A 9,324-nucleotide genomic window follows, 5' to 3' on the forward strand; every position below is an offset into this window, starting at 1 on the left:
AAGGAAGTCTATTACAGGTTGATTCTGTTATAGAAACTATTTGAAATCCATGCTTCGTTACTCTATTGAGTACAATTTGTCTTCCTGTGAATTATACATTTCTGCCTTGATCAAAAAAGAAAGACTTTTCTCATGTATACCCATTTCACTATAAAACTATGGAATATTCTATTTATTTTGTGGAAGAAATCTCAATCTAAAACATTATAGGTGTTAGTTATGTTATTTAAATGTCTGATGAAATTGGAAAGGCAGATTTCCTAGGCTATGCTAGACCTGAGATGCTGCCAATATGATAGTATTAGGCCCCATTTCCATGTACACCAGCTGGTTTCTCTGAAAACATATGTCACAGAAAAGAGAGTTAGTAAATGTAATAAGGATAGACTGGTGATTGAAGAGAAATTCTAGTGATAGGAATGTAGTGAATTGGTTCAAAATTTCAATGTGTAGATCATTTTACAAGTATGATTTGGTTCTGTGAAACTAAAAATTGTCAAATGCATAATTTGCCAAAGGCATGCAGACAAGGGAAGAAACACACTCCATCAGAGATATGTGCAATTATTCAAAATGTAGATGTATCTTGAATATTTCATTCTAAAAGGAGGACCTCAGATTTTTGCTTACTAACCATGACACTCGGTTACCAAATAGGGATGAGCTGTGCAGGGCCTGAAAGTAATATTTTGACTAGAAGACATGCATCTCTTTTCAGACAAGAATGTATGTACAATACACACATACAAATATACATACATAAAATATACATGCATATATGCATATGTGCATGCATACACACATACATAAAATATAAATAAATTTATACATTCATAAAAAGATACATAAATGCTTGCATCCATAATGCAAATATAAATAAATGTATAAATTCATACAAATATGTTTATGTACATGCATACATACATTAATACATAGAGAAGAAAAGCTTGATTTCAAAAGTTAATATTTATGCTTGGGTAATATAATAAAGCATTTCAGCCACTAGCAGCGATTGATGGCTAGAACCAAAATCATACAGTTCCTAAAGAGACCAAGGCTTTCATGTAGATTTTCAGTTGATAGTGCAGACAGCCTTTTAGAGGACTACCCCTATTTGACAGAGGACGATTTTTCATTTTGATAATTTGAGCCTGAGCCCAGGAAAAATTTTCCATCACTTCCACTTTAGGTTTCACAGCTTCAGCTACAAAATACATGCATTCATGTGGGGACAGGACTGAATCAGCTGCTCTGATGGAGAGCTCCCAGAGCACAGCAGGATTTGTCTCCATGACTAGGATTGAGATTCTTATTGGTTCTTATTTCATGCTCAGTTTTATTGCCCACACTCCTTCAAACAGAGGCCAGGAGTGCTAACAAATTTTCAGCAGTGTGGATTCATACTAGTCAGGCTCTGGCTATAGCCCAGGTCTCAGTTGGTCCTGAGTATAACCAAAGCCCCACTGTACTTTGACCCAGAAAAAGCACCCTGTTTCTGACCTATGCAGGAGACTTGTGTCTGCTACATCAGCATCAGAGTACCAATGATGGATAGTATCTTGAGGAAGAAAGCAACTACTGTCATGGATTCTTCCACCTCCTCGGAATGTGTTAGAATATTTCTGTCTTCTTTCCAATATAAATCAGTGACGATTTTGAAGACAAATAACTTTGCAACACAGTTCCCCAAAGTCTCTCAGCCATTTTATAAAGAGCCCCCCTGCCCATCATTGTTTTATTTCCCATCCAGTATATAAAGAAAATACATTTTAGGGACAATTGTGCACTGATCTATGAGTATATCATTGAGCATCTATTTTCTGTATTACTGTATCAGAATGATGGACATAGTTTTAGTTTAGGCATGTGACAATTGTAGTCTCAGATTTTTTGGACACTTTATCAGTGTGTGGTATTTCTTTATTTATTTATTAAAGATTTCTGCCTCCTCTCCTCCACCTCCTCCCATTTCCCTCCCCTTCCCCCAACCAACTCCCCCTCCCTCATCAACCCAAAGAGCAGTCAGGGTTAACTGTTCTGTGGGAAGTTCAAGGACCACCCAACTCCTTCCAGGTCTAGTTAGGTGAGCATCCAAACAGCCTAGATTACCACAAAGCCAGTACATGCAGTAGGATCAAAACTCAGTGCCTTTGTTCTTGACTTCTCAGCAGTCCTCATTGTCGGCTATGTTCAGCGAGTCTGGATTTATCCCAGGCTTTTTCAGACCCAGGCCAGCTGGCCTTGGTGAGTTCCCCATAGAACATCCCCATTGTCTCAGTGTGTGGGAGCACCCCTTGCGGTCCTGAGGTCCTTGCTCATGCTCTCTCTCCTTCTGCTCCTGATTTGGACCTTGGGATATCAGTCCGGTGCTCCAGTGTGGGACTCTGTCTCTGTCTCCTTTCATCAAATGGAGTTAATCATATTCTTCAAATGTAGATGACTACTCCCATTAATTTTGACTGTTATGGGGATAAGGATGAAAGAAGGGAAATGCAAAAAATAACATCAGAAATAGAAAAGTAGGAAAATATTTAGCTGCATAAAAAGAATATCTGTGGTTCTCTGCTTAATATCTCTATGATATTAATATTTGCTCTATGATTGAGTGCTTACACAGTGGCTTGCATTGCTACATCAGCAAGCTATTGATAGGAAATAATAATCACAGTAGCCTGTTATTGGAATTCATCTATTAAAAATTAGTAAATAATAATTACAAATTTATCTCAGACTTAGAATCATAGAAATAAGAACTCTGAGTTCTTTCAAATTATGAGATTGCCTATTTTGATTGGCTATTTCCATACCCTTAGAAACACTATTTCATTCTGACATTGCTAATATACCATTGCATGCCACTAGTTTGTGAGGTATATTTCTGGAAAATTTATACTTACCACCAAAAAATTTTCATCAACAAATATTCATCAACAAATTTTACTTAAATATTTATATCAGTATAAAACCAATGGAACATTCTAATTTCCTATTTAAAGCCTAAGTATTATCAGGGTGATTTATGTTATTTAATCAGATGATGGAACTTGAAAGACAGATTTCCTCACAGCCCTAAGAGCCTGACAGAGTGCTGATATTAGATTCCATATCCATGCACAAAGATTATTTATCCCAACCTAGATGTCACAAAATACAGCGTAAGCATATGTTCTAGGGATAGAGTATTGATTTTAGAGAAATTCTTGTGAGTCATGTGAGGGAAATGTAGTGAACATTTTAATATGTCCATCTTCACACATTAATACTGAAAAAATATATTAGGAGTATAAATTGGCTCTTTAAAACCACAATTAATGCCAAATGAATGCACATAGGTTTGGAGGCAACAAAAACCTTAAAAGAAAATTATCAGTTGTTGAGTTTATATATGCAGTATGAATATTAATTTTGAAAATTAATAGCTCACATCACTTTTTAATCTTCAAGACACTGAAGTTTGAATATTGGAGGTGTTCAGAGCAGGGCTTGAAAGTTCTTGTTTTTTTCTCAAAATACAAGCATCACATTCAGGAACACACAAATATATTCATGTGTGTGAATTACAAATGTATATACATATATAAATATATATACATATACACATCTATAAAAGGTATATACTTGTATCAACAAAGAGAATGTTGAACATTTATATATATATATTCTCTCATTTATATATGAAGAGAGCTAACAGTCAAGCCTTTAATCTTTGAAGTTGGAGAAGTTTACTAGGCAAATCAGAAAATGATACCAAAAGGTGTAAATGGAAGCCCAGAATAACAAAAAGAGGCTTCAATCAATCAGGTAGATAACCAGGTACTGTGCCCCAGAGGCAAATACAGGATGAAGCACTCTTTGTCAGAGGTTTTCTTTTTCAATTTATCAATTGGAGTCACAGCCCATGGTAAGTGACAATTTCTCCTGTCGTTCACTTTCAATTTCACTTCTTCTGCTGCAGCACACACATAGGTGAGAGAAAAAAAAATCAATAAGCATCTAAAACAGAGATCTCCAAGGTTACCCCATGATTTGCCTTAGTTGCTGATTGAGATTGCTCTGTTCTTTGGTCCTTATTTCCTGCTCACTTTGAATGCACACGCTCCTTCAGTCAGAGCCCAGGAGTGGTAATAAACGCGTCCACAGTGCAGGCTCTTTCCAGTCAGGCTCTGGCTATAGTCCAGGTTTCACAGTAGGACCTGGTATAACCAAAGTCCGGCTGAACAATTGCCCAGACTAGGCAGACTGTTTCTCATTTTTCCTTGAGTCAGAGTTGTAGAAAGCAGAAAAGGCAGGGATTGTTTGATTCCCAGCATTTTATGTCCGAGTCACCTGATTCTGTGTCCTATGCTGCAAAGAGGATCCTGGTTTTGAAGATCCTGCTTCTCTTTCAAGATGTGAGTTTTTTTCTAAATATCTATATTCTCATGTTAGTGTATTCAGCCTATCTTAAGAGTATGATGTGGCTCTGTAAAATCAAATTAGTATCAAACGCATGCGGGCATTGGGGAAACACAAATAATATTTTATGGACAAACGTGCAATTTCTGACTATACAAGTATGAAGACTATTTCAGTTTAAAAGCAAGAAACAGACATAAGCATTTAAACATACACGGGGACTCAGGAAAGGCATAACAGAAAATGGCAGCACAAAGAAGCAATTGGCAGTAAAAATTCATATTCACCCACCTACTCTCAGAAAATTCAGCTTTCAAGTACATAGCCTGGATGGAGACAATCGTAGTCAGATAAAGGATTGGACCTTACTGGCCACAGGTGTTTCGTTTTGTTTTGTTGATATTTGAATCTGAACCCAGGGAAATCAGATTTTTGCTTCACATTCAATTTCATTTACTCAGCTTCAGCTGGAAAATAACTTCCGGTCAAGACGAGAATGAATCAGCAGCTCTGATGGAGATGTCCATGATTACCACAGTATTTGCCTTCTTTGCTGAAACTGAGATCACTCTCCTCATTGGTCCTTAATTCATGCTCAATTTGAATGCACAAATTCCTTCAATCAGAGCCCAGGAGTGCTTATAAAAGCGTCACAAGTGCAGCTTCTGTCCAGTGGGGCTCTGGCTATAGTCCAGGGCTCAGTAGGACCTGGGTATAACCAGAGCCCCACTGATAAAGCAACCAGTCTGGGCAGAATGCTGCTCACATAAACAGGAGTCGTAGCAGGTCACATGCAGCAAAGGCAGGGATTGCTTGATTCCAGCATTATAGCTCCATATCTCCTGATCCTGAGTCCTATGCAGCAAGTACAATCCTGCTTCTGAAGGTAGGGCTTAATTTATAAGATGTTATTGTTTTCTAAATTTCAATAATCTCACATTAATATTAAACAGAGCATTTTACTAGTATGGTATGACTAGGTAAAATAGAAATTAATGCCAAATGCAGACATTTATGGAACCACATATAACGTTATATGTACTAATGTGTAATTTCTGAAAGAATACCAGTGTTACGAATCCTTATTTCTAAAATGAATGCCTCAAGTTATTGCTTAATCAGTGGAGACTGCTGAATAATGTATACAATTAAAATATACAGAGTAGGGACGAATATAACTTTTTGATTTATAACACAAACAAGTCCTTTCAGGCTCTCACATTTATTGAATAATGGGTGAAGTTTAAGCATTTAAATATTGTATTGTGGAATCTGACATGACACATCAGAAAATGACAGCAGAAAGAATCAATTTGCAGTAAAAATTCATAATAACCCAACTTCTGGCAGAAATGGCAGCTTTCATATATAAAGCCAGGATATAGGACCTGGTAGATGGATATAGGATCATCCCCTACTTGCAGCGTTTTGTTCTTTGGATAATTGAATTCAGTACCTATGAAAAATTACATCCATACTCAGTTTTGTTCCTTCCGATGCAACAAACATTCACATGGGAGACAGGAATGAATCAGCATTTGTGAATATCTCTAGGTTACCTCAGAATGTCCGTCCATTACTGGAATTGAGATCACTCCCCTTATTGGCTCTTTTTTTAATGATCAATTTGAATGCATACTCTAATTCAATCAGAGCCCAGCAGCACTAATAAAAGTGTCCGCAGTGTGGATACTTTCCCGAATAGTACTGGCTATATCCGAGGATTCAGGTGGATCTGGATATAACCAAAGCCTGACTGTACAGATGCCCAGAATAGGCAGAATGTTCCTCACTTGTTCAGGAGACAGAGTCTGTGAACATCAGCAAGTACAGGTATTTTAATCATTCCCAGCCTTATAGCTCAGAATCATTTGCTCCTGTCTTGTCTGTAAGAATTATCAAGCTGCTTCTAAAGCTACTGTATGTCTATTATTTGAATGCCTTGTCTAAGTCTTGAAGTGTTTAATCACCTGTAAGAAAGAAATTCTAATTCAGATGTAGCATCAGTCATACAGTAGCACAGTCAGGCTCCTTTCTGCCCACCGGGAGATCCATAATGTTAATTGCTCTAACATTGTCAGTGTTCATCAGCAACCCTTAGAACCTATGAAAATATCAAGCAGTAACATTTACAGATGCCACGTTTCATAAAACCAAAGTCTCATTTTCCTACAGGCATATGTGAGAGACATTTCTGGGTTGATAATTGATGTTTGAGGGCCATTCCAATATGGTAAGTGAAAGCATTAGAAAGATGATCAGGAGATTCATATAAAGTCAAACTATAATGTGTGAGTATTACCATGCTCTCTGTTTTGTCCCTGCCTCCAGATACATGCATTGTGTACCAAAATTGAATTTCCATGATCATGGACTGTACATTGTCAAGGGAATTGATTCTACTGCTCAACAATAATTGTAGGTTAGTATTTCATCAAAGCAGCAGAAAATATGCATGATATAGTAAAAGAAAAATTCATGGCAAGAATTGAATGCCAAAGACTTTGCTGAGATTGCCTGAATTTTTCTGTTGAAAATAAGGTTAAATGAATTTAGGATGTTCCAGAAAGTCAAAGTGTAACTAGAAGGTACTGGTCAATGCACATTTCTTTTTGTAGAGGTGTGATGAAAGAATTAACTCTATGTTCTATTTCTTCTTACCCTAGAAAGCAAATAAAAGTCGTGGCTGAATAACCTGAATTGTTTCAGAGGCATCTTCAAGAAAGTTGCAGGAATCAGTGACCTAGAATCAGTCCAGGTTGAATTTTCTGTTCCTCCTTTATAACTGTTAACTCATCATTAAATGGACTATTAACTCGTCATTAAATGTTTATTCAGACAATATAAAACAGCAAGAACTCATCATAGCATTGACATAGTTATAGAGATTGTCTGATATTTGCTTTCCTTTATCAACCACTAGATGGGGATCAAATCATTTTTTATATTAATGAAATATTTTTAAAAATGTTTTATTTTTCTACAAAAATTCATATATTTTGTCCTCCCTGGTTATAAAGATAAAATTTGTCAGAATACTTTTATTTTTCTACTAATGTCGCTATACTTTTAGAAAAAGATAATGTATTAGGTAGGCCATAGTTTCAATGTAAATATGCTTAGATATTACAATGCACAGTTTCTTAAAATCCTTCTCTTAGTCTTTACCAAAGCATCATCCATATTATAAACTTACAGTGACACTTTCATAACTTAGAAATAAAATTTCACAAAGACTTTATGTGACTTTTTAATATTGGTCTTGTCATTGCCTAAAAGCCCTTTCTTAATGTCTCACCGGAATAATGCACACTGTAATAAATTAGCTAAAAACTAGTTCTGGCTCAGTTGAAGAATCTCCCCTTACCAGTGGATTATGCACTATAAAATTCATTAAATATTCCTTATATCAAGATCAATCAATTCTCACTGGTGTTTTTCTGTGTTGCCCAGGTAGGTCTACAACCTTTAAATTCATGTGATTCTTCAGATCCATGCTCTAGTGAGCTGTGACTTCAGGAAAATAACCAAGGGTGACATATAATCCTTTAATATATTTATTTTGTGAGTTAGTATTTAGGATATCATTTGTTTAGAAATGCAACTGGACTTAATTTGATAATATGAATTGTAGAAGTGAGATTTCTTTATATTTTAGAGTGACTTCTTTTAATTCCTTGGGATCTTTATATCCACCATGTTATATAATATTATTCAAGGTGTATTATAATGTCCTTAGTATTTATCAAAGATCGACAGTAAATACGGGATCTCTTATGTTATTTCCTCATCTAATAAAGATGTCTATAGCTTTAAAACCAATGTTGAGTAGAAATGTGGAGAAAGTGCATGTTTGATTTTTTAGTTGCTGTATTGTGCTTTTTTAAAATCTGGAATATTAAAACATTATAGATAATACTGTGCCTATAAATTTTTTTTCTGATTGCATTTTGGTTTAAATATATACTTTCTCTTCCTTATTTCCTGAGGGTTTTTTTTTTATCATGAAAGGGTTGTGGATTTGTAAAATGTATCCTGTCTTTCTCTTTAGATAATGACACATAGTTTATGTGTTTATCATAACCAAACTTTTCATTTAATCTTAGAAGAAAGAATCTTATATGGTCACTGATTTCTTTCTTAAGTTTTCGTCTTTTGTTTCTATGTTTCAGCAGTATATTTAGATAAAATTTCACTTTGTATTACTTTCTAAATAATTGTTTTAATTTTATATATGTGAATGCTTTGTTTTTAAGAATGTCTTTTAATACCTGCTGCTTTGTGTCACTTAATGTTCACAAAGTGTTGTCGGATTCAATGCTCCAACGTTACAGAACTTTTTGAAGTTGTTGCAGGTGCTGGAAATCAAGTTTGACTTCTCTGTAAGATTAGCAATTGTTAATAACTGTTGAGCCATCTATCCAAAGCTTACCAATATTCTTAAACCATATTTGACTTCTAAAATTTTCAGTAAGTATTCTGTAATTTTTACATAGCTTGTTTTCAACCATTTAATATATGTTTGATCATTCTATTAACAAAGAAATTGTAAAGGATAATAACTAAAGAAAAATTAAACACCTCTCTCATTCATGAATTTAATCTACAAAAAAAAAAAACTACATGACATTATAAGAGACAAGACCAGATGAGTCTCAGAAACGATATCAACCATGGATCTCCATCTGGATTGTGGAGATTCAGAGATGTCTGAAGCTTTACTGGAGAGGTTTCCTGATGGCATCCCACTTCAGGACCTAGTGCTGAAAAACTGCTCACACATTATACATTGGCTCATTGAGAATCCCCATGTTGTTTACCATTTAACACAAGAAGACGCATTCCTGATGAGGATTGAACATTGAACTGACTCATGAAGTTATACCATTATAGTAGGCATAATTTTTTAAATTTAATTATTAAAGATTT

The 9,324-nt window shown here is 35.3% G+C and overlaps 1 long non-coding RNA gene across 2 annotated transcripts in view; it reads left to right on the forward strand.

Annotated features, from left to right (window-relative positions):
• Positions 1-4,318: 4,318 nt before the first annotated feature.
• The window catches only part of LOC113455721, a 40,915-nt gene continuing 35,909 nt past the window's right edge, over positions 4,319-9,324 (forward strand). The window contains exons 1-2 of one of the 2 annotated variants that reach the window (XR_003376700.1): positions 4,319-4,391; positions 6,727-6,817. This is a non-coding gene — a long non-coding RNA (uncharacterized LOC113455721). The remainder of the gene's footprint in view (positions 4,392-6,726; positions 6,818-9,324) is intronic. The other variant, XR_003376701.1, reaches the window with a different exon arrangement.

Source organism: Microtus ochrogaster, unplaced genomic scaffold (genome assembly GCF_000317375.1).
Source record: "Microtus ochrogaster isolate Prairie Vole_2 unplaced genomic scaffold, MicOch1.0 UNK94, whole genome shotgun sequence".
Lineage (NCBI taxonomy): Eukaryota > Metazoa > Chordata > Mammalia > Rodentia > Cricetidae > Microtus > Microtus ochrogaster.